Genomic DNA, 25,065 nt, shown 5'->3' with positions numbered 1-25,065 from the left:
ATTTTGTGGAGCAGATATTGAGACAATGTCGTCGCAACGTCATTGATGATACAGTAACAGCAAAACAAAGTAAACAGATGAAGGGGTCAAAATGATGGTGGTGACGACGATGACGACCGAATCAGATGTCTCTGAGCTCCCGTTATCTTCTGCCGCATCAGCTGATCTCGCTGTAAAGCGGAGCAGACTCATCGACTTTAGCCAATAGCTAATCATCGACTTGTCGTTTTTATTTCGTGAAGCCTCTACATGAGATATACATAGTTGCATAATGTTTCGTCGCGTCTAAATCCGCACACACCATCACCAACTTATATTCACCGGCAGTTCAACAATAATACACAACACCAACAAAAAGAGCTAAGCGGGTCTTAAGCCCAGATTTCTTCCCCCTCTTATTCTCCAAGAATTTTTTGGTTGCCTTACTCATTTGTCCTGCACTAACCTCATTTGAAGGTGACGGCCAATTTGCAAAATTTAAATTTTCTGTGAGAATACTCTCAGGCCTGGTAACCCGATAAAATCCGGCAGAATTGTGTGTGTGTGTAGAACATTTTCTTTTTTTTTTTCTAAAAACAAAGTATTTTTTGCTTCGTCGGCCAAAGTGGTAACTTTAGCGACGGTAACAACAACAGGATGCGCACCGTGACCCTTAAAATCACCGTGCCTGCGTCAGCCTCGTTTTATGATCGCCTTCTCGCGTGCCTTCCATGACTGTCCCACAGAAGGATTCGTGGTCAGCGCATTACCGGCAAAAGCACAGAACGCTTATCTTAAGCTAAACAAAAGATCGATAGTTTTCCGTTGTTCTATTCAGAGATCCACCGTTGTTGAGATCGCTATTGTCGCAAAGTACGCAGAAGGCAATACATTATCACGTTGGATCTGATTAAGGTGCCTCTTGTTATCATCTATAGCGTTGGCAACTAATTACACGCCATTACGTTACATCAAGTTCCCTATGCAAAGCGCGTTAGTTCAAATTAGAAATCGGAAATCACCGAGGCCATTTTTAGGAGAAGTAACACGATAGCGGATTATATTCGTAGCGACTAATCTGCACTTATTGTAAGCAGACATACCTCTACACAGTAGGAGCGCGCTAAATTCGTTCTGAATTTTAAATAGAAAAGAGCCTAATCCTGTACAATGAAAGACCTTTATGTTTTTTTTTTTTTACTAAACTCGTGTGTGGTCACGAACATTCGAATACATTCATAGGTCACCCCTCATTCATCTAGGAATCTCGGCCTTCTCAAGTTACTCAGGCGTAACAGGCGTCTTGCCTGCACTGCTCTAGACGGTTAAGAAAAATCTCAGCATTTCTCCGTGCTTCTGTTCCTCAGGAACGGATGGGGGGCATCCCTGATCTGATAATGTGAATGATGTAGCGCACTCAAACAATTTCTGAATGATTCTCATCGTGTTTGTTTAGCTTGAATTTTCGGAATCGGTTCATATTGCATAATTAGTGTTATTCTAGACAGTTAGTCGCGAAATAATTGATTTGGTTCCAGATATACATTTGTATCAAAGGATCTTGTAGATTATTTTTCCCAAAAAACAACATGAATTTTAAACGGTATCTAACAGACACAGCGGAAAGTTGGAAAAACAAGGAACCATTTCGAGGCCACATAATTTTGCTATCGATAAGTTCACAAACAACAAGCCAGCTTGTGGTATTGGTGCGCTATCGGTAACTTGGGGCTCACAATTTTCCCTCGGAGTCGACGTCTTCATACCGGTATGAAGGAGTTCAGTCGTAACAGCCAAAATACATACGATCGGCGTACCATAAAATATAATGCACCTCAAAATATTGTATATACGTTAAATAACATGCTACACCAGCTTATTCCAGTTCGATTCATCATATATATATATATATATAGCGAAACGTGACTACATGGTTTCTATAAATCAAGTGATCTTCTATTTGAGAAACGGTACGAGGTGATGTCCACGTGGTATATATATATATATATAATATAATATAATATAATATATACCAAGTATACTACATGGAATATTATACCACTGTCAAACAGTGCAAATAGGCATAGTTTCGTTTAGTCAATGACAAACGTTATAAAAAGTATATATATTGAGCTTGTGATACCTTCAACTAGGTTTCTATCATGCCATAAGGAGCAGTCAAGCCTGAATAGCGATGTAAGCAAGTGTTACTTATTATTAATTAGAGAATTTACAGGCCATAATTATTTCTGTTCCCACATCTTGGGCTTCATATTGCTAGCAATATAACTGTATTCTTTTTGTGTCTTGCTACACGAAAGTATCCCCTTGCTACAATAGAACTCTGCTACATAATACCAATGAACGATGTACCGGGACGCTTTGATAATCTTGAGCAAGATAATTTATGTGCTAGGTTTTATACATTGCAATAAGGATAAAAATGCTTTGAATGGCAACTCGCAGCATACGCTTAAATGCCCTGTGCTAATTTCACAGTGAAGTGTGTGTGCATATATGGCTCACAGTATGTACGTTCACGTGAAACACCTACTTACATGCTCAGATACCATGCTTGAGCTTCATAAATATTTAATAGCGCACGGTAAGCGCCGACTGGATGTCAACGTCCGCTATGATGACTATTTTTCTATACCTTGATCGGTTGGTTAGTGGGCAATCGTTCGGGCAACGTACGGAATATTGAAGAGCTTCCGTGTTGTCTCTGAATGTCACAGCGTATCGAAGAACTCAATCGAAAATACTGCGTTCACGACTTAGAACGATGGGAGCCGAGTTGTAATAACTCAACAAATAGCTCTCTCTCTCTCTCTCTCTCTCTCTCTCTCTCTCTCTCTCTCTCTCTCTGTAGCGACTGCTACAAGCATATGTTATAAAGTACGTGCACGACGTCACCTATGATACAATCAAAAGGACCAGATTGATCAATGAATATTATAAGTGGACACTGACAACCGTTGAAAATATTTTGCGACTCGTATGGCACTTAAAATAGTAAGACTAAAAACCAAACGCTACTAATTCGAGTTAACTAGAGCCTATCCCTTGAGGGAAGTACCTCTAGTTCATGTAGTTCATACTTCACTTTCAAACTGGCGAGCCTGTAAATGCCACGTTCAGGAGTGTTCAAATAATCTTATAAAGCGAATAAAACCTCAGATGTAACCGAAACGTGACGTAAAGCTATGTTTTTGTTAAGAATCCTAGAAAGGAGGTAGTTTCTCGAAAAAAAAAAAAAAAATTTAATCACTATCCTAAAAACCTTGATAACCTCAAGACGACGTCAGCCAGCCGGATTTCCTATGGGCCACTTCCGCAATGCAGACAGGTCTTGCAAGAGATAACAAATCATTACTACTTTAACAAACTGACCATTATGAAGTAAGAATCTTCTCTGCGTGTTTACTGTACTACATACATTGCACTGTGGAGTATTATTTCCATGATATATTGTGATTTAGTTATTTGAATATTTATAATCCAACTGAAGAAAGATGCAAATATCCCAACGCACTGACCTGTACCCAAAGCCTCCCTAGACCCTTACTTTTACCAGATATTTACGCATAAGCTTGCCTTTACCGTCACACACTAACACAGAGATGTGGTGTGACGAGCGTATTGTGTACAAGCAGGGACTTGACGAAGGCATGCTCGGTTAATTACTCTAGTCAAAGGAGATTCGCGGGCATTTGCTCTCGGTACGAATAAACAGCGGCGAGAAAAAAGATAAATTCCCTGAACGTTAAGCTGTCTTTCTTCGAATCGGGGTTGGAAAAAATGGAGAGTGTTAAAAAAAAGCTGTTTTTTTTCATTTGGCGAACTAACCACCTTTTATAGCAACGAGCCTGTAACGTCAACGTGACGCTGAGTAGTGCGGACGATCCGTGACGCCTCTGTCCTGTCGGAAGTCATCTTTGCGGGGCTTCCTAAGATGTTAGAAGTTCAGCTGGGCTTTTGTAACATTGGTAGAAAAATAAAGATTGAAAGTGAGACTCTGGTGTGAGAGAATGTTTTGGTCCAAAAAACAAACCTTACAGGTGCGGATATACACACTTTTTTATGATGCGTTTCTATAAGCTAGACGATGTGTCTGAACGTATAATTAAATGTAATGTAACAACTATAACTACAAAGATAATTACGATGTTAAATGGGTACAAAATGACACTAAGAACACTCAGTTAGGGACATATAAAGATAATCAACATTTTTAGTCAAAGCTTAAACCACGAAAGGACAATAGCTTCCTGTTGCTGGAAAGCGCAGCGTCAATGGACATCGCTTTCACACTAAGGGGCACTCGCTTGTAACGTCACCTATTGACCGACGCGAAATCACAGAATATTTTCAATATGAATCGCTCAGGGCACGAAGTTACGCATAAGATCAGGAGTTCTGGTATTTCGAATCCTACGTCCAATACTGTCGTTGAGCAGACGACTAGAACCCAGCACGAGAAAAATAGTGTCTTCGGCCAATTTCGGAATGAGACCACCTCGTTCTTCCCTAAGCTAATAAGCAAGCACGTTACCGGTGCTCCATCACGGAAATTGCAAGTACCACCCAATAAGCCACGTCCTGTATCTTCTAGTCATAAGGATTTGCTTCATGCCTATCATCGACTCTATTGCTGAAAAAAATCTCCGTGGATCTAGTTGTATATTGGTTTTTAGGTTCAGGGTGTATGTTTTCAAAGGTAACGCTTGTCTCAACCCCATTTTACATACAGTGGCTTTTCTCAAATGGATTAAAATACATATACGGGTGATCGTCGCTCGTTATAGTGGCCAAATGTTCGCTTACTCTTACATACAATACCTTTGATTAGTTCAGTGTTTCTCCGATTCGTTCGCTACCTGACGACGTAAGATATAATTTACTGAGAGATCAACCCCGACTTTTGAGTAGTAAGACCTTACCATATGTAATTACATAATGAGACAAATGTCACCTTCCTTATTTTCGCCTAAAAATTATTCATTAGCTGTTTGTTTCAAATATAACTTGGATATGTTTTTCGTTTATTAATAAAGTCTAGCTTTTGGCTTCTTAGGTCGCGAGATATAACGGGCCGTCTGCAACGGTAATTTCCAACTCTACTCCATAGGTAATACTCGGTATTCGTCTTCTGAAAGTGCAGATTTACCACAGTCGGTCGGAAGACTCGCGCGCTACGCTGGCGACATATTCTCATTTTTATCGACCTTATTGAAAATGGCCCTGTTTTTTCTATTGTGTAAAGTGGGCTTCGTAGCCATATTTTTGCTACTGGAATGGCATCTTAACACAGGTGCTGGCTGACACCTATACGAGGTTTGGTTGTATGGAAAACAATCATTGCTATGCATGTGTGTGTTACGATTTTTCTTTGTTAAGTCCTACCGAAAGCTTCCGAGTCACGCGATTTCAAATAAGTCTTTCTGTTTAAAAATGCCGATCTAATGCAATCCATAGCTTTGTGCTTGGCATGATAGAAGTTATTTGACCGCTTTGATTCCATCTTTGTCCACTCCATTTTTGATGGTTTCTCTGCTAGATCAGTTAGTACTATTTTGAAATGGTTACATATAAGCAGTTTAACAAAGACGAATATAATAAATTAGCACTACGTAGTCTGAACATATTTTGTGTACGCTTAAATATAAGACAATTTCACACAGAGGGGCACTTTGCTAAGTTATCTAGCATCGTTCGTATAGTCGACGTATATACGTAGATATATAAAAGATTTCCGTCACGGGTTCAGCGTAGATCCTTCATTAGGCAGATCACAAGGATAACATAGCCCCAAGATGGCATTGCGTTCGCTATGAAATATTTTGTCAATGAATAGAGAAAAAGTAACCCTATTTAAGACTGCGACGTTAAACAGAAATGTTCTACTTCTACAAAACAGAGGTTTTTAAGCCCGATCTGTAACATTGCGGCTCTTCCAACGAAGGATAGATGACGAAGGTTATTATAAAGGTTGTAGTGGCGCTACGTCCTCGGAAGATCGTTTATAGACAAGCCCGGCGAAAAAAAGTAGCGTATTCTTTGTAGAATAAGGCATCGCTTTGAAAAGAGATATTATACATGCAACAGGGTAACCAACGCCAAGAACGCTATGCCATTAAGTAATAAGCAGCTACTGTAACTTGTCGACGCTGCACCACAGGTTTCGAGAACGGGGAAGTTCCTTCGGAACCGTGTATCGAATGCGTTACAAGCACATATGCACTATATGTATCGAATTGTTTAGGTCCTAAAGCTTCTGTAATCTTAATGAACAAGATTATAGAAGCCTTAGGACCTAAACAATTCGATTGCGAATACATGGAATTGTATGCCGGGAACGATTGCGGTAAACCTCTATTATCGGTAGGGGTTGGGCAGGCTCGATTATTCAAAGCAAACGTCACAACACAAAAGAGCATGGAGTGCTACTGCAACAACAACCCAAGGCAAAAAAAAGGTTGTCACAATGCATTTGAAGGTACAAAATGTTGCAAGGTCATTCATTAGCTATATCACTAAGCGCCCAAAATAACGTACTTAGAGGTACCCTATAGCCACCAAACAGAGTTTTTCAGCCCAATTCGTAAAAACGTTGTTGAAAACTTAATGGTTTATTATAACCCAAATTAAACGTATCTTATTTAACTTATAGCTAGGTATAGCGGTCGTATGTTTTCACCATAGATAAGGTGATACCCTAGCAGTCAGCTAGAACGTTTCGTTAACTCAATTTTGATTCTTAATCTTATTTAATAAATTGCACTCCCTTTTTTCATTTGGACAAAAATCAAAGGTCACCGCGCGAATTTAACGATTTAACGTTTAAAGAATCGCACTGTATGCAGCTTCTGTGACCTGTATTTGCTGGTTCGGTTCAGGAACGACGGGAGGGGTTGCGTTTGGCTTTTTTGCCCGATATATTTGTTTCGGTATCTGCTCCATCTCGAGATTGACTTTTACTGATAGGCAACCTCCCGAACTCGAAAAGGGCTGTTTCGTTATTGGACAAGTTCGTGTTACAGAAGTCAGATATGACCCAACTTTTGTTTCTGCCCAGTGTTGTTCCCACTTGTGCGAGACAGGACCGATTGGAACGATAGGTGTAGAAAATACGCCATCTGTATCCATCTCGCTAACGAACCGTCGGCAGACTCAAGTAAACAACGATAAAAGGAACGCAAGGGAGGATAAGGGGAAGAATGGTTTGTATCCTTCGAGCAGGCCAAGGCGCAAAAAGCCGCTCGAAAGCGTCATTCATTCTTTCACTGAGTGAGGCAGCATGATCACATAGACCTTCCGAACAATCCCGTTGACTCCCTTTCAGCCGACGTAGTGCATTCGACTCTGTAGACGGGAGCACAATAAGTTAAAAAAAATTGACTAGACCATTGCGCTGACAAAGTTCCATAGTTTAGATGTGTTAAAGCAGTGTAGCCGGATTATAACTTTGCGAACGCGTTTTAAACGTTTAACAAATGCGGCCAAAAACCTGTGAGTAAAGCTAAGAATAATCTGTGTGATACGTCGCTTATGGACGTTAGCTGAGTACGCAAGATGTACTGGATAATTTATCTGTTGCGATCGTGTTACAGAAAATAAGCATAGAGATTTTATGACCAATTTTTAAATCTGGGTCGACTGTATTCGTGGGATGGCGTTGGTATTTATATAGCGCTTTCTTGTTAAGCATGATGATTGTGCTGATTAAACTACTAAGTGAGAGAAGTGGTTCAGAACGTTTACGCCCTGATGGGTTCGAACCAAAAACCTACTAGCTAGAATTCTGGAGTCAAGTCGACCCATCCTGAAACATACTCGTAGCTATTGTAGAAATTACACTTTCGCCGTAGGACTATGCTGGATGGAGGCTTCATATTGACTTGCCCTGGCTAAATGTTTCTGCAACGTTATCACCATACACTTATTGTGCTATGGCCTTGTGCGTGCATTGTGTGCGTGCAATACGTACAATGTAGACGTTTCCTAATCGTTGCATCTTGGATGTTGAGGTCCTCGATAGCACGGCGTGCTTCGCACAGGTAGCTCTGCTATACGATCGGCTGTATACTGAATTAGAATAGCTTTACAACAGATTCACTCAAGAACGGATCGTTCTCAGTTCACTATTGTAACCTCTTTCATATCTGTCAGGTGGGTTTGGATCAAGTGCAACGAAGTGCTCTGTGCTTAAGTTGTATTCGGAGAGAGTCTCCAGATGGGAACATGCGTTAACGCTAACACAGTCAATGAATAGGTTTAAAGGTGCGCAATATATATATATATGTATTTGTGATGTGTTGACTCCGCCGAAACCTGTATTTTCTTGTACAGATGGTAGCCAGAAGGCGTATTATTTATCAAATGCATTATTTTCGAAATAGAAACACGCCGTCCTTCTAGCAAGAGCGCCTCTGTATATCTCAATATCTGTTCAATTATTTTACACGTATCCACAAATGTAGACTGACGATTATCGGCAGTTTCATTATGATATTTAATACCTACGATATAGTCTACTAATGTAAAGTACAGACTAAATATATGTAATTATATCACATCATGATGATCATCAGATTGGGGACAGTTAGGTGTTTAACAAGTTCGTTCTCCCGCTCACGAGTTATCATTTTGTACCTTTTTTCACCTACAATATAAATTTAATAATAGTCAGTAATAGGTCGTGATAATACTTTTGCAGATTTTTAGGTAAAGGCTACTTTTAGTACGTAATACGGAACGTGTTGTGACAAAGCCTTTCGTATGTGCACATCATTCAGCGATGTCTTCTCACGGCGAACGATTCCTGGTCAGTCGTAGTGGATTTCACAATGATTCTTTTGAAATCGGTTGGCCTCAGCAGGTCTACAAAACGCCTTAAGCACAAATCATAATAAGCACAAACTTTCTATGGCGTCTGCGCCTGCTTCTATCGTGGATATTTTTCCCGAGGAAAAGCACCCCCAGACATGATAATGTTTTCATATGCAATTAACAGCGTTCCAACAGGGCGCGTTTGATAATGCGTTTATATGACCCCATACGTATATAAAAGTATCTGTTTTGTTTCTGTATTGAGACAGTTTCGTGACGGCTGCGGAAAATATTATCGAGGATTATAGAATGATAAGAGCACGCCAGTAAGTTTCATAGACAAGTGAAAACTATCAATGTGTTTTATTATTTGCATGTTATAGTCGCCAGAATCTGCTTGTAGGGAGTGCAAACAAGTCAAAAATAACCTAACTTTGTCCGAGCAATTTTTGTGAGATTTGTAAATTCAACACGAGGCACTCTGGAACTGCCCAGAGTATCCTCGCCGTGTAGACCATGTATTTTCCCTATTTAATTTCAGGAGAACTCGATATGGTGTAAAAAGTTCGTGTACTCATACATATAAGACCTCTTTCTCTGTTTTTTCTCTTTTTTCCCTCTCTAGAACTCATGGCAGATAATTCCTATTCACTTATCGTCCTGAACAGAGGTACAGCTGCTAGCTGAACGATCATTTCCTAAACAATCTGAATCATCCTGAATCATCGAAAACATCCGGCGACACACACTGTGCATAAACGATGACTCCATATGTACTTTTCCATCGTCGTTTGGTCATAAAAATTATAATAGTATCATCTAGCTACAAGTGGACCATTCGTTCAGTTGTAATTCGAGTTGGGAGATTTGAGGCCTAGAAGAAACCATGGGCGGGATAGCTATTTCTTTACGCCAGTTTGCATTGAAAAGAACTTTCGTACTCTTAGCTTCAATGGAAACGGGCACGACAAACTCGTATGACAATGAGTTCCATATGCTACATGCCATATGTGTGGAAGTCTACTCAAGCAGTTCACGGTCATATGGAAACCTCTGCAAACTCTGAGGATCCTTTTTCAGAATAACAGTAATGCTCGGTGCGGTTTTTAAGTACTACTCATAGTTCACAGAACTAGTCATTGCGTTTACATAAGACTAGAAAATCCGAGTGCGAAAGTTAATTTGAAATTAGTGGGAAGAGTAGAGGCTTGGAACCGTTCGCTGAAGTCTCGGTAGATTCTAAGATTTAATCGAAGCCTACAATCTTGCAACGGAAGGTTTAAACTTTATCTGTACAAATGTGCATTTGGACGTTCTGATATACCCGGCTTAGTAAGCGAACTCAATTTGCCATTCATTTGATACAAATCATGCAGTAAACTCGCGGTACCTTTCAACATCGCTGCATGCAAAATACAAAATGATCAGCGAACTATTCCTGCTTAGCATCTATCGCTTTTTAAGGTCCATGTAACACAAGTCTCACTGACTCGTATATAAAAAGTGCCGAGTATTGCCGAGTATTCCTTTCTAGGAAGTGTTTTATTGCAAGAGGTTTACTCTGTAGTAGGCTGGAAGACTCACCCTTGAACTACCAATTAAAACGGAACTAGTCTAGGGTCGCTTATGACTACTTACGTCCTGCTCATACTCACACAGGTTCATTCACACTGATAATTACCAAAACGGGACCCGCATTGATTCGGGAGTGCCTTTTAGCTTGTCGTTTATGGAGGGTGCGATTTCATTAGTACACGACGGCGCATCCAAACGGCCTTAACTGCCGACTAAGCCGGGCTTTTTCCTGCTCGAATTTACATGATGGCGAGCGTCAATGTGGCTGAAGTGTCTGCGGTGACGATTTGATTTTCCGCTTTATCATCGTATGCCTCTCTGGCTTTCAATGTCGTTGGTTCATTCCTATGTGTGTTTAAGTTCTGCTTACGTTTAATTAACGGTAGCAGGTCTCCACAAGGATTCAAATCGTACAGCCTTTAGCAAGCTGGATCCGGTCCCATGTCTGCGACCATCGCAAAGCGTGCAAAGGGTCATCGTTTCCTACCCCTCGGCTTCATGTGATACGACACGACAAGTGAAGCCTTTTAATGCCAACAGGCACTGTACGCTGCCCCAGGGATGGTCAGGTCAGAGGTTGTATACGGCCGCCCGTCTAGCCCCCGACTGTCGTACTGCTTTGCGTGTTAGATGAGAAGGGGAAACGCAAGGAAAACCAACAAGGGCTACGGCCGAAGGCAAAGTAACGTGAGAAAGTATACGTCCAGTAAAAAAGCGACGCCACAGGAACAACGAAGAAGAAAGTGCAAGAGGCCTGGCACAATTAGAGTAGCCGTGTAAAATACAGGCACGTCATACAGTGATCATGCCTGGCGTATTCATGGCCGAATTTTTCAGGCAGACCAGAGAAGCGTAAACGCTATATAATATAGTTGTTTGCACTGAAGGAACCGCGCCTGAAAGAGATCCAGGGTATAAAACTAAGGTTTGTTCAGCGCCGCTGCAACAGTCTACTCGGAATAATCTATCCATTGACATTTTAAATACGTATGGATACATAATAAAAACATAACAATTTCCGTAGGGATCATATTGAAGGAGTACAGCAAGAAGTTGGAAACAAAAGGTGTCGTGAAGTAGAACGCTTTAGCCTTATGAAACATTCAATCGTTTACTGTTCTTCTGTTACCTTAATAATGTTACTATTGCGTTCAACCGTTACGTCGAAGTCTTGACCTTATTACGTGACTGTCAGTGCCACCATGACTCGTCATCTACCCAAAGTCATAACTGAGTAAAACAAAAATAATTATTGACATAAAGTTAATTGTTCTTGTTATGTAATCCCTGCTATTGTCGTTGTCTTGGTATAATTGTTGATCGTTAGTTAATTACTGCGATAATGATAAGCGACATAGGCAATGAACTACAGAGCACTTAACTACAGAGTAAACTATGACAGTTTAGTGGGTAAAATGCTTAATGAAGATTCGGTAGAGTCCTTCTCGGTTAGCTTAACGATTGCATCCCGAATCCATGAGTGTCTCGGTGTTTTGACTTTATAGCAGGGTAAAGCATACTTTTCGTCGAGAAAAAATGCTTCAAGAACTTCGCAGCAATGGCGGACAGCGGTAGCGAATACGACCCGCTCGGCACGGGTATCCATTCGAATGTTAGTTACAATTTCAGCCAGGTTGTCGAGCGAAATCGCATACATTCGATCAAGTAGAATTCGAAATAAACTTGGGTAAGTGCTAGTTTTGAGAGAGTTAAACAGCACCCCCAATAACTTGTCCATCTTCGCCGCCCGATGACGAACTTCTTCGACCGTCCCACTTTCACAAACCGTCACAATCACATCGGAAATATCATCTGCGAGACGTTCGGCAAATTCTTCGGCTGTCGTCTCGAAGATCTTTCGGATGTCAGTTAATGTTTGCCGGGGGCTCCAGCGATGAAAGACGTCGTCGCCCGCGCTTGACAAATGTTTCCACTGCTTTCGTTCGGAAGCTTCGCGAGACTCGACCATCTCTTCGAGGTCTGCCACGATTAGCGCATACGTACTAGCCATATTATTCAGGACAACGCAAACCGTTCGGTTAAAACCGCTTGAGTAACCCGTAGGTGCGAGTAACTTTTGGTCCTCGGTGGCGGTGGCCAGCTGGGTAACATAGTGTAGGCCGCATGTGCACAAAGTTCTAGCGTAGATTTCTGAGAGTTGCAGTGATTTCGACGTCATTTCGTAAATGCCAGCGAGGTTATGGTGTAGTCTCGAAAGAAACTCCTCACACGATCTACTCAGTAATTGGCCGGAGACACTTGTTATCGTTCGAGCGAGGATCAAATCTTGTCGGGCCACGTAGCGTGACCAATACGGGGCTTCGGTTTCTAGATTCTGCATCCAAACCTCAACAGTATTCTCAGAAAAGCAACGGTTTAGAATGCGAATTGGAATCTTGAAATCGTCACAAAACACCTTAAGCACCTGATAGGTTTTGAGCGCATCCTCAGGGACGGTCAATGCACTGATCGAATCCCCGTAGCTCACAGCAAACTTTTCGAGAGACTCGCGCGCCACTTCTGAAAGATGTCTGCTCCACGCCATATGAACAAGATCGTTCAGGTTTCGTAGGATATTAGTGGTAACCTTCAGGTTTCCCAATATTATCAATAATGGATGAATATTCCCTTTAAATTTAGCCAGCTGGTTAGATTTCTGCTGTCCCAGGCGTATGATGAACGAATTTAGTCTCCTCTCCGCCAACTCAAGCGCGCCATGATATTTAAATTTTCGTAGCGTCGAACAAAATGATAGAACTCCCATAAGATGAATTCGACTCGTCAAGGTCTGTGGTATAAACGCTTTGAAAGTTAACATTCGACCAATCAATGGGTTATATGCAGCACATATTTGGCGTAGCTCTACCGTTTCAAAATGAGACAGCTCCTCGTCAGTTAGATCAAGCGCGAGGTCATAGATTACAACGCCGTTGATATTCATTGAGTATTTGACGATGGCCTTGTGAACCGCTTGCAAGCAACAGATCGTCTTCAACGGATTGGAAAGGCCTGTTGCCAGGCGGCGTTGAAGGGCGCGGCCTGGCAGGCAAAACATTCTTTTAAAGCACATCTGTTCCATAGTTGGCGTTGCTTTAATAAGCATGTGTAATAAAAGGAAATAGTAGTCACGATATAAAGTACGAAAGTTTTGGTCAGCACATTGAAACTGGGCATGAAATGATAACGTACCGTTAGTCTCTAACGAGTGCATTACATCTCTGCGAAATAAATGAGGACGAGATCTGGCTTCACGAAAACTGAATCGGACCCCGCCCAGATAATCGTCGCCGGCGCTGCATTTAAATAACTCTCTCAAGTAGATCCCAAACCCACGAAACGAACGTATGTCTTTCACTTTTGCGATGTTTCCTAAAAATGTTCTTGGGTCCCAATCCCAGATTTCGATCTCGATACGATCGTCTGGCTTTACCGGGCCAATTAGAATTGATTCATTCCAGCACGGATTAAGCGTTTTCATCTTGACACTGCTGAAGTACACGGTGCCATGGTACGCAATACGGATGTATGGATCAGCCAATAAGTTTACGTCAGATGAGTGAAGTCCAACTGCTCCCAGAAATGTGATGTTGATAAGTTGTGGAGTATCGTAACTGGAAAGATCCTTCTTAAGGTTCACGTTGGCCCATTCATCTTTAAATAGAGTCCGTACATATTCTTCAAGCTCTGCATCAGTTACCTTCAGGTCATCTTCTGGCTGAAATATGACATATCACCATGTATATGATTGTGATATTTCGTTGCCAATAAAACCAAGAGGTGACAACCGGTCCATTTCGCCAGCCTGTGCAAACGAGTTGAGAATATCAACATTGAGAAGGTCTGTTTGACAACTGTTCTGTGGAAAGGCACTTTGCAATATTCTATTACATCTTACTAGTTTTGCGGCAGGATGATATTTATTAGGTTGTTACAGGCGAATCCGGCGGATTTTGATACTGAATCACCTTTGAACCACGCGTCACCAGCAGACGAAATATCGTTAATAAGCACTCCAATTTGTTAGTGACAACCGGTTAAACTTTTTCTAGGAGAAGTAAGCTTCGAAAGAAAAACGTCTTTTTAGTCTTAAGGATCGACGTAGGTTTTCATTTATCAAAGACTATAGCGCTGTAGAGATTTGTCAAAGATTAAGCAATGAGGCCTTAAGCGAAAGCATAATACGTGAATGGTGCAAACGTTTGAGAAACGGAAATTTGTGTCTTGTAGACCAGAAGAGAAATGATCCGAAGGACAAGCACGCGCTGTCACAATCGAGGAGACTTCACGACTGGTATTTCACCTGTGCCGCGTTACAGAATTATAACCTAAATGAAAATCTGTCTGGAGCGTACGGTCGTAATAGGAAAGCCATGGTTCAATCTCGTCCACCAACCATACAGGAACATAGCAGGGACCAGGCGAAAATATTACGTTGCCGTAGAGTGATCAGGTTCACATATAAGGTAATGGTTGTCCTTACAATGGACACTAAAGGCATCCTCTGCTATGGCATACTCGCCGAAAATGAAACAATGAATGCAGCCTACTACTTCGAGTTCCCCCGAGAGACTTACGGGGTGTTGATGCACCAGTCGAAAGCACGCGCACTCTAGTGATCTGTCAACATTAGACCCTATCGCCATGCCTTGATTACATCCTGGAGTGAACAAAATATAGTTTCAACCTGCTTATACTCTCGATGTAAGTCCGCGTGATTACGGAGCTCTCCATGGCCTAAAAATTTCAATTGGTGGGGAAGCATATTCCATTATTGATTACTTCAAGGAGCCACTTTGGCAATGCGAACGTTACGTATTGGGCCGTCCAAAAGCTGGCAGCGCACTGCAACATATACGTAAGAAGTAAAAGTATCTTCTACACACATGATAAAACAATGATCATTATAATTCAACAAGTTGAATTGATTTCAAAGTCTGCCATATCCGCTTGTAGCTACTTAATAATGATGTAAATAACTATTCGGGGCAAAGCATGCGATTGACGAAACTGTAATAGTCGATATGTGAGAGCCAATTATTTTCTTGAATTTTTGCGGTAAAGATGTAACGACATGCTACCTTATTAAACGAAGAGAAATTCATACCTACTTGTTTTGCACCATAGTAGTGGTCGCAACGTCTTAAGCACAGTAAAGCAAGCTCGCCCAGGTTCTCCTGTGTGATGTCCGGAAACCCATCCGCAACACTTTTTTTCCTTTTCGCCATGAGAACTTATCTGTGAATTAACGTAGATCGAAATACCACAAAGGGCAATTACGACCTTCGTTTTTTCGAGCAATGAACCTGTATTCAATTCATTCGGCTAAGCGGTGCACTCGGTTAGATGCTACTGCAAACATAGTCCCTCCTATGTTGCTATTGAACTAGTGTATTTTTTGATTGGTGAAGCCCAAGCCTTCGTTTGAAAGAGCCCACGTTCCCCAACATTCACTTGGCAAGCGTGGCACATAAACATAACGCACTCACTTTTATCACGTACCTAACACTATAATAATCAGTCCTAATTTAAAATCCATTATATACGATATTTTAACCCAGCTGTCTTTTGGCGCAATCGGATGCCTCCAAACTATAGTAATCTAATTATTATATTTCAATTTCCCCGACGAAGTACGCATTGCGATCTTTAAGCTAGGAATATCTTTCAGATACCACCTACTACCCGATACAACATCTTGTATGCTTATTATTGTGTTTCATAACGTTGAATTTCAATAAAGCTAATACTATGGCATAGAACATCTCACATATTGTGTTAAACAGTTGTGTCGTAGCATTTAAAAAATTTTAAATATTGCGATATTTGCAGACAAACTCTTACGAAAGAAAGCGGAGCCGTCGATCTAGCTACTTATTTCTATCAAACTCAACTTAAACTTGAACTTAAAAGTTGAAGTTTCTTTAGACTTGAAGTCCTAGGTCCTCCACCACTATTGAAGCTAAATGTTGCACTGTTTAAATAGAGTTTTCCCTAAAGGTTAAGTCGTTGAAGTTTGACTACGACGAGAACAGAGAACACACAAGTAGTTTTTTGTCCGCAAAAGCCATACTAATCTAAGAGCTGAAATGAAATAGACCCTCAGCTTGCCTACCGTAGACGGCTTACTTGGCAAGCAAGCGAGTTCCCCCGGATTCTCACGGCTTGCATCTCTATCAGTTTCAATCTACAAACAATGAATTGCTCGAGATCGACCGCAGAATGTCGCTTATCCAATTATTATTCGTCCTAGTAGTGATACCCTTACGGAGGTCCTTTTTCTCTGGCTCGTTTCCCGGTTGACTTTATATCATTTCTCCGTTCTGCTCGTCATGAATTTAGTGTCTCTATTTATGCTTTCCACCTCATTCATTTGATTGGTATTGAAGCCAACGCGTATAGTAAATCCACTATAAAGGGCTATACTAAAGAAGGCCCACGTGGCACGCAAGTACTTGTCCTTTTGCTTCAGTGTGTACTGTAATAAAGTGTGTTAAAAGAAAACATTTTTTTTTCACGAAAGGAGTTTAAATGTACTTTTTCTGTCATCGTTGCATTAAATGACTAACTTAAAACAATCATGTGTAAAGATAACACGGAAAAGACATGCATAAATATTATTGTATTAGCCATACAACTGAGAAGGTTAAAAGGACGTGCCCTCCTGCCTAACACAGAATCCCAACATGGCCTGATTTGCTCTAGATGACCGATGAATGTTTGTATGCACCATCAGTGTGAATGCTTTCCGGATTATAGGTGGTCTGTTTATTCAGCTATACCATTTGTAAAGATTGCTGACCTGCTAGCCGGTACTTCGATGGATGAGTTTTTTGCTGTTTTCCACTAATAGCTGCCTCGGCCGTATGTCTCCATAGGTCCAGGTATGAAGGGACATAGTATGTAATAAAGAAGTATCGTTGTTACCACCTAAACTTACATGGAAACGTATGGTAAGCCGGTAACTTAGTGGTCGATGATGGACGTAACGCATCTACGACGTCGTAGTGATTTAGGTACCGCTAGGGGCTTGAATGATAGGGCAAACGCTCTTTGCGGTAGTGACGGCGCGAACTCATGCGAATTAGTCGCTTCTGTCTTTCCTTTGTGTCTCTGGTCGCTGTGGTCCACCGCTACTGAGTACAACGTGGCCGCTGGGTCGCCTTTCGTTCGTTCGTAAATTGGCCGGCCCATATGTGACGTCATGCATCAGTTCGTGAGGGGATGAAATTGATTTTGCCCTGTAGGCGGTGCGGTGGTAGCGCGTTCAGGCAGAAGGTAGCCACTACTACTCGAAGCATTATGTAATCGGAATATGTCAAAAGTAGCGGTAGTAGTGTTAGCTAGAAATCTTTATTGCTTTATTAAATGATTCGATGCTTACGAATGTTATCCTACGAAAAGACATCGGGCAAGCGTATTATCGGAGACAGGGAAAAACACGAGACTGAAAAAGTGAGCCTAACTGAGATTACGTGCGTACAGCCATATGAGTACTGCGGGTCCTACTATTGGCGTTTGCCCCACTGTCGCATAGTCAAAGCTCTTCTTATGCACTCCCATTGCAGATCCTATTACTTTGCTGTTACCGTAATTACATTGCGTACGCCTATCGTGGAGTAAACGATGAACTAGAAAGATGCTGGGGCAGGTGGTGCTCGTAAATATATTGTACATAAACAGCTGGGTCGGGTTCGTTCATTGTGTAAATTATTGAGAAAAAGCGATATCAATCTGGTAACTAGTAATCCAATCCAGCTTTCCTTCTTTATACTATTGTTTTTGTGTTGTAGCTGCCACAAACAAGAGAGTGATCCATTCGAGCCTCATCAGTGCTTCATTCACTGCCGCTGCGTCTGCGGCCGTGGATAGCCGATCTCTCCACTGTAATAGAAACGAGTTTGCCGTCTTTATCTCGACAATAGCGTCGGAAGCGATTCTCAAAAAAAGGACCAGGGGTCGGCAGAAAAATCAACAATGATAGTAATTATGATACCGATAAGCCACGCAGGATGCGTTCACACATCTTGAAGCTGGGCTAAAACATAAAAGGCAGAACACCTTTCGATTTCGAGTTTAATGGTCCTACACGTGACACTTCCAGACTCGTTACATGTTCCGTCAGTAGCATTTGTCAGTTAGCAAGTAATGAGCCGCTGTATGACCGTCGCTGCTTGAGCACGTCATCTATCGAAAAATAGAATGTACACACACGTACGTAATAACTAAACGTAAAGGTATAAACTAAGATTGAAAGTAACTAAATGAAAAGAGTTATTTGTCAAATTTTTGGAAACTTTTCTTAGAATTCGAAATGAAGTGTCGGATACAGATCACACGTTACTTCTATATCTGCGACCTCGAATCGAGTCCTTGTTTGTTCAGCCCGATGCTATCTGCAATTTATGTTCTGTCTGCCTGTTGTGTAGTTTTTTTCCCTTCTCCTTTGTTTTTACACGAGCCGCCGTATCTAGATCGCTCAAACGTTTTTCGTTTTTGCACCTACACCATGTTTGATTCGATGACTTTTAGCAGTAAGGACTAACCAAAAGGTAACTGATTGGCCTGAACGCCCTAATGCATGTAAAACTGCACAGTCTAATTCTTGCCTATATCCAATTTACATTTTTCTTTATTCTGGCTTCCCAATTGAGGTACACTATTTGTCTACACAGGCGAAGACCAATGTACCTTACTTTTTTGAAAAATACCGCGTTAGCGAACCCGACTCAACCTCTATTGGGACCTGCTTGCTAACTTTGTCAGACACTGCTACTTTTTTAAATCTTCTTACTGTTACAGTTAGTGATACAACTAGAATACAAAAAACAGGCTATTAAACAAATAGAAAAAATTCGTCTTCAACCACCATTTTGCTCGACATTACACCTGCTTACATTAGCAACGTTGCCTGAATGCCTGTATATAGCTTGGTTCTGATTGGCCATCTACATGTTATCCGTGCAGTGGGCTGGTAGCGACTGGGTGGGCTCTTTTCTTTTCAATCTAATGAAAAAACTAGCTAGAAGCTAAAGGCAGTAAGGAAAGACGTGGCGTCATTGTATGGACTCGCCGTATTGGCAGCTAGCGATCTGCCGGTTGCTTTCAACATCGCTTCACCGTGAGGCCACCTGCAAGGCCACTCACTGTACATCAGGTTTCCCAGCCTAGAAAAAAGAGAGAACGCAAGAGAAAAATAGACAGAGGGGGATGCTTGGGTGGGATCATCGCAATGTACGTGGGTTTGCCGCTGCGAATGGGCCTACATTGGCCTATCTCGTTAGGTGTTTGTGGGCGGACGTTATGGAGCGTTGCGGGTTGCTGGAAGGTCCGCAGGAAAATAATGTTAGGGCCAGGAAAAGTGAGAAGGGCTGTAGCGGAGGCCGATTTTGGGAAAGCAGGCCCAGACGACTGTAGAGCCATAGGGCCTCGTCAAGCTAGCAGAGTACTATACTTGCGCCACGGGTGGATGAACGGTGAGTTGCTGTAGGGAACTGCTTGTTGTCCTTGTAACGAGGAGTGGTTCTCCGATCCTACCAGTTGGCAGCTGCCTGGATCCCAGATACAGACCGAATGAAATGCAGATGTCCCTTCTGCTAAGAACGTTCTATTCGACACAACCAGCGAATGTGGTTAAACGGATCAAAAGGAATGGATTTGTTTCGAGATCAACGAGGACATTATATGCGCTTAGCATCGGGATTGAATTAAACAAACGATCAAAAACAAACTTGGCAGCTGGGTATAGATTGATGTGCAGACTCACCATAAATGGCTATAAGGCTCGAGCGCTAATTAGGAACTACGGCATATATAGGCGCTTTGGACTATCATAGCCTGGGAGTCGGAATACTGATGTGGATACTATATGCAACAGGGGCTAGTGGCATATTCCTGATATGAACATAATGTCCACTAGCGCAGAGTTGCCCATTACTCATTGACCGTCAGCTTTTCATAACGGAGAGGAGAAAAGTATGCTTGCCTATCATACGAACCATTGATGATCTCGTTAAGCCATGCGGCCTCTCTATGGCATTGCTGTTTGATATTCTGTCAGATGGCTGGTTCCAAGCGTGACACGAAATGTGTCTATTACACATATTACCATGCCGTGTCTCTAAACTTAACAGGTAAATACCCACTAGGCTATCACGAAACCACGCTATGTGGTCTGGGATCTCTATATCCTTAATAATATGCTATTCATTCGAGTGTGCAAACAACCGATGGTTGTTATTCAATAGCGCTTATATAGGTTTTCATGCTATCTAATAACCTGACCCATGTTAATTGGTATTACAAACGAAAGCTCTATCGATATGACTAGCGACAAAGCCTGACAAATACCGGGTCTGGGCTTACTATTGCTATTGTCGCGGGCGTCGCTTTTAAGTCCAGTGAATCATGACCGGACGGTACATACTAGTAGTAGTAGTAGGATACCGAGTGTGTGGTGGGTAGCGCACGATAAGTGACAGCTTAAAGACTTTGGACGCTATCGTCGTTCGTGAACACTGCCAGTTAATGGGTTGTTATGGCATGGTTGCCTAAAATTGGAGAGAAACTGGAAAGGGCATAAGCCAACTGCCAGAGCTATTTCCTCCCTCTCCACCTTTAATATCTTCTGATTATCGGTAACGCTATCGTTGCTGTCGCTGGTGTCGGTTCTAATGTCGGAGACCATCATCCCAGATAGCACTATCATGCCAGTGTTTTCGATTTGCTTCTATTCGACAATAGTTATTACTGCCACTGCTTGTACTGATATTACTGAAATTCTGCTAAGGCGCTCGTGTAAGGGGAGAGGGGTGTGATGGGTTAACCTGTTCCAATGGTAGATTCTGGGATAGAACTCGAATCAACGGCGTAGAGGTGTTGATGAGGAATCCTGCAGCGAAGCCAACTAGAACAGCCAGATCGGCATCGGTAGATGGCAGCAATATTCGCACCTAGTGGGCGTCAATATACACACACACAGCTCATAATTTGCCTGTACGTCTCACCGTCCCCCCCCGAAGCTACAATCGATCTGTCTCAAAGGCATCTAATCGTGATGTGGCTCGTACAAGCCCGAAAAAAAACGGCATTTAATAGTCGGACAGATAAAAAGGCTTTTTTTCTCCTCGGCCTATTTAGTCTTGGCTCTTACAAAAGGCTTCGATATTAGTTCTACCTTGAGAGAGAGAGAGAGAGAGAGAGAGAGAGAGAGAGAGAGAGAGAGAAGGAGAGAGGGGGATGCAGGAAGAGTGAGGTTTCCATGCAGTGGCGCATCAAGTATGATAAACGGAACCTAACAAATTTGTTGCTAGCAAGCTAGGTAGTCGAAAGTTCTCTATTTAGTAATTTTACTTTTGCCACAAATGCAATTAGCTAATCGCTGCTAGGCTCGTACTCGATATTATGCTTCATTTCTATTACGGGGGATAACAATGGAGTTTATATCGTCTCCGTCATAAACTACTTGATATACAGGAAACTTAGTAATGCCTTTTTTTCTAGCAGCTCGTGCGCGGCCAAAAATAGGTTTAGAATGAACCGCTGCACTGAAGCTGAAGGCCAATGATACGGTCTAATGTGAAGGCTTCTATAGTAAGTCGATCATCCTATTAACTACATGAAAAGTAGTAGTAATCACATTAACACCTAGATCACAAATATGCATTAAAAAAAAAGGATGAAAAATTTGTGATTTTACTGACACAGAAAAAACACTTTTGCGTGGATTCTAATAATGAAGGATATACTTAGCGCGAAAATCAGAGTCCGTTATTCATTCAACCCATTATCAACTGGATATTAACGGATTTTTTTAACTCAGCCCGAAGCAAAACAGGCATAGAGTTGGTCGATTCTTGTCAGCAGTTCGGTTTGCTGCTGTAATGCTATTGTAAGAAGATAAATACATCATTACGCAATTTTTAAACAAGATGGTACCGAAGTCCCAGGTCAGATACGCAGTCCAAGTACAACGACGCATGGTATTAAGGCGCAGTATTGAAGGTTAGTATCATGATTAGGCATATCCAAGAATGGGTCAAGATACAACTCGTGTGTATAGTTGAAAAAAATTACATAATATATTTCTTTAATGAATGATCACGCCCTATGAAGATTTCGCCAAAACATGTACATAATGTGATTTGGATCCACCTTGACTGAAGGCATTTGTATTGAAACACAGTATGTCAGCACTGACCTTCTGTGTGGAATGGATGAACCTTTTGAATGAATAACTTTGCTAATAATAATTGTCAGAGATCGGAATAATCTTCACCAAACTTTCCGAAACCTTGAAAAAACGTTGACAGTATTTCCTCACTCGTACTCGGTGAGCCACGCATCTGAGCAGCCATAAATGCTATCTTCGTTCAATTGCCAGTCGTGGTGCTTAGGTAAGTCTGTTGCCTGGATCGAGCAGGTCTTTTGAGGATTCCATTGAAACTACTTATCAATTCTATCGGATTAACCCGTATCCCGTGTCTACTTAAAGTTAAGAGCTATTCTAACAATAAAACCAGTTCACCCGTTACCGATGTACCCATACTGTACATTCTTTCACTATCGTTTAATATTCTCATCCCTGTAGTGGTCACTACGAAAATGGAATACATAATGGCCGGTAACGAGCCGTGTTTTCGACCTTCGGACTTCCGAATCTCTTCGCCCTCGGCGGACAATAGACCCTGCTGAACCAAGAGAGCTATTATACCCTCTGGCCGTTTACTCTGATTAGCTCAGAAGATCGGTAAACCTAGTGTGCTTCCTGTGTTCTGTTGCGGATGCACCCTACAGTTATTGACTCGTTCCCGATCATTAATCTTTCAGGATATGAAATAGCCTGCATCTAGGCCTGAATAGGGGACAACCATCATGAAACGATGTCATGCTAGTAGTGCCTTTGGGGGCTGTAGCCCAGAACAATTTACATATGTTGTCATAACTTTTTCCACGTATACTAACGGAAATTTGAGTAGGAATACCTATGTTGATGAAAAGCATTACTCGGAACGATTTGTAAACGAAGCAGTACTAATTCTACTACATCAATTGTCATTTATACTAAAACTGTTGCGGACTTCTTAGCCTCAGTTCGAACACCCGTCGAATCTGTCTTTGATACCGAAAAATTAGTATTCAGAGAAACTGAGTTATTGGTTTAGTCATCAGCTCGTATCGATGCATTAATTATCCAATGTTTATATATCTGTAGACACTCACTGCCCCTTTCTTGCTAAATAATGGTGAATTCGCATTAAATTAACTATTTCATTACTAAAATACAATATCGTTGTCCAGGAAGACAACCCTAATGCCGATATTTTGGTAGTGATTTCCTCAAAGGATGAGTAATATAGGAGCTTCGTGCAGGAGGTTTGATGTTGCGGCCTAGGTTATAGGGAGTCGCCATAGTGAAACGCCCCTGACATATCGATTGATGTAAATACCTTGCGTGCTGTATCAAATATTCATCTCGTAGCAAGCTTTTATGGAAGAGTTTCTGTCATGCAATATAGGATAATATGCCACAATACGATCGATGCATGAGTAACAGAACGTGACATGTCCAGTCGTAATCCGTCTCTCATCAGTTCAAGTCACGCACTCGTAGAGCAGCCGCTCAGAAGGATGGATCTGTATTGTTTCTATTGGTCCACTTCTGCTGCTCGAACCCAGTGGACACGAGGCGTGTATGTAAGGCACAAGAACGATATTTATTTACTTAATACAGATAATTTGTTTAATCTGCGACCTCAGTGATTATTACAGGATCAATAATATTTCATCACTGAGGAGAAATGACTCCGATACCGTTTTACAGATGGGACTCGATCGTTTATGAAGGCTCTGAGAAAGGCTTCCACTTTGCGTACTGGTGCTTATTGCTATATGTGTGTGTGCCTGGTTTGCGTCGAAATCCGGCAATGCGAAAGTATTACAAAGGCACTTCACCATAGATCAAATAGACTGTACTATTATCTCGATATGCAGTGAAAAAGCTTCATCAATTTGTTTGTATTATTTTGTCTATTATCGCAATTGCTTTTAAATCGGGCATTTCACCCTACTAGCTCTTGCTGTAATAAATGTTCATCACGAGTAATTATATATTGCCCATGCGGGTAGTATATAATTACTCGTGTTTTAGATATTATGCAGACTTGGTAATAGCTCGGCCTGTCCGAAAGGTATCCCTGGCTTTAGCAGGCTTCGTCGTTTCAAACCAACATACACAAAGACATTAATGTTCTGCATAAATTAAAAAACTACTGCTGCCACGTTCAGAACCCGTTTCGAGCTTTGCTATAATAATCATAGTGGTGCCAATATCAATCAATCAATGGGCCTGTGGCCTATATTCGACTGCTGGCGCCAACAGAATCTGAATTTAGCAAATATGGACCCTAGCGCAAGCACTACTTTTGAAAATCTCGAAAGAGAAACGTACTCGTCCCATATTGCCCGCATACCGTCCGTATTCAAGGGCCTGCTTGTGGCTTTTGTCTAAGCCTTGTAGAGGGTCTCATTGAACTCACCCGCTATCTTTTAGATAAACTGTATGGAAAGGGGAAACAGATCCAAGCAGGCGCACAAAGCTTCGCTTGGAGAAGTGGATTACATGACGAGTACTCGTGGCGAGAGGGTCAGACCTGTTTTATATCCCCTCCAACTGCATGGCAG

The 25,065-nt window shown here is 41.7% G+C and overlaps 1 protein-coding gene and 1 long non-coding RNA gene across 4 annotated transcripts in view; both read left to right on the top strand.

Moving 5' to 3' along the window:
* LOC111273876 (uncharacterized) overlaps positions 1-25,065 on the top strand; it is a 78,262-nt gene that overhangs the window by 2,519 nt on the left and 50,678 nt on the right. The window lies entirely within an intron of this gene.
* Positions 8,062-11,648, top strand: LOC111273863 (uncharacterized). 2 transcript variants are annotated; one of them, XR_002688080.2, is made up of 4 exons: positions 8,062-8,262; positions 8,699-8,806; positions 9,081-9,137; positions 9,437-11,648. It is a non-coding gene; the product is annotated as an uncharacterized LOC111273863 (long non-coding RNA). The 2 variants fall into 2 exon arrangements; XR_015316125.1 differs by having other exon boundaries at positions 8,699-9,137.

Source organism: Varroa jacobsoni, unplaced genomic scaffold, assembly GCF_002532875.2.
Source record: "Varroa jacobsoni isolate VJ856 unplaced genomic scaffold, vjacob_1.0 scaffold_233, whole genome shotgun sequence".
Classification (NCBI taxonomy): domain Eukaryota; kingdom Metazoa; phylum Arthropoda; class Arachnida; order Mesostigmata; family Varroidae; genus Varroa; species Varroa jacobsoni.
The sequence above is the reverse complement of the archived record's forward strand: the minus strand, read 5'-3'. Positions and strand labels throughout refer to the sequence as shown.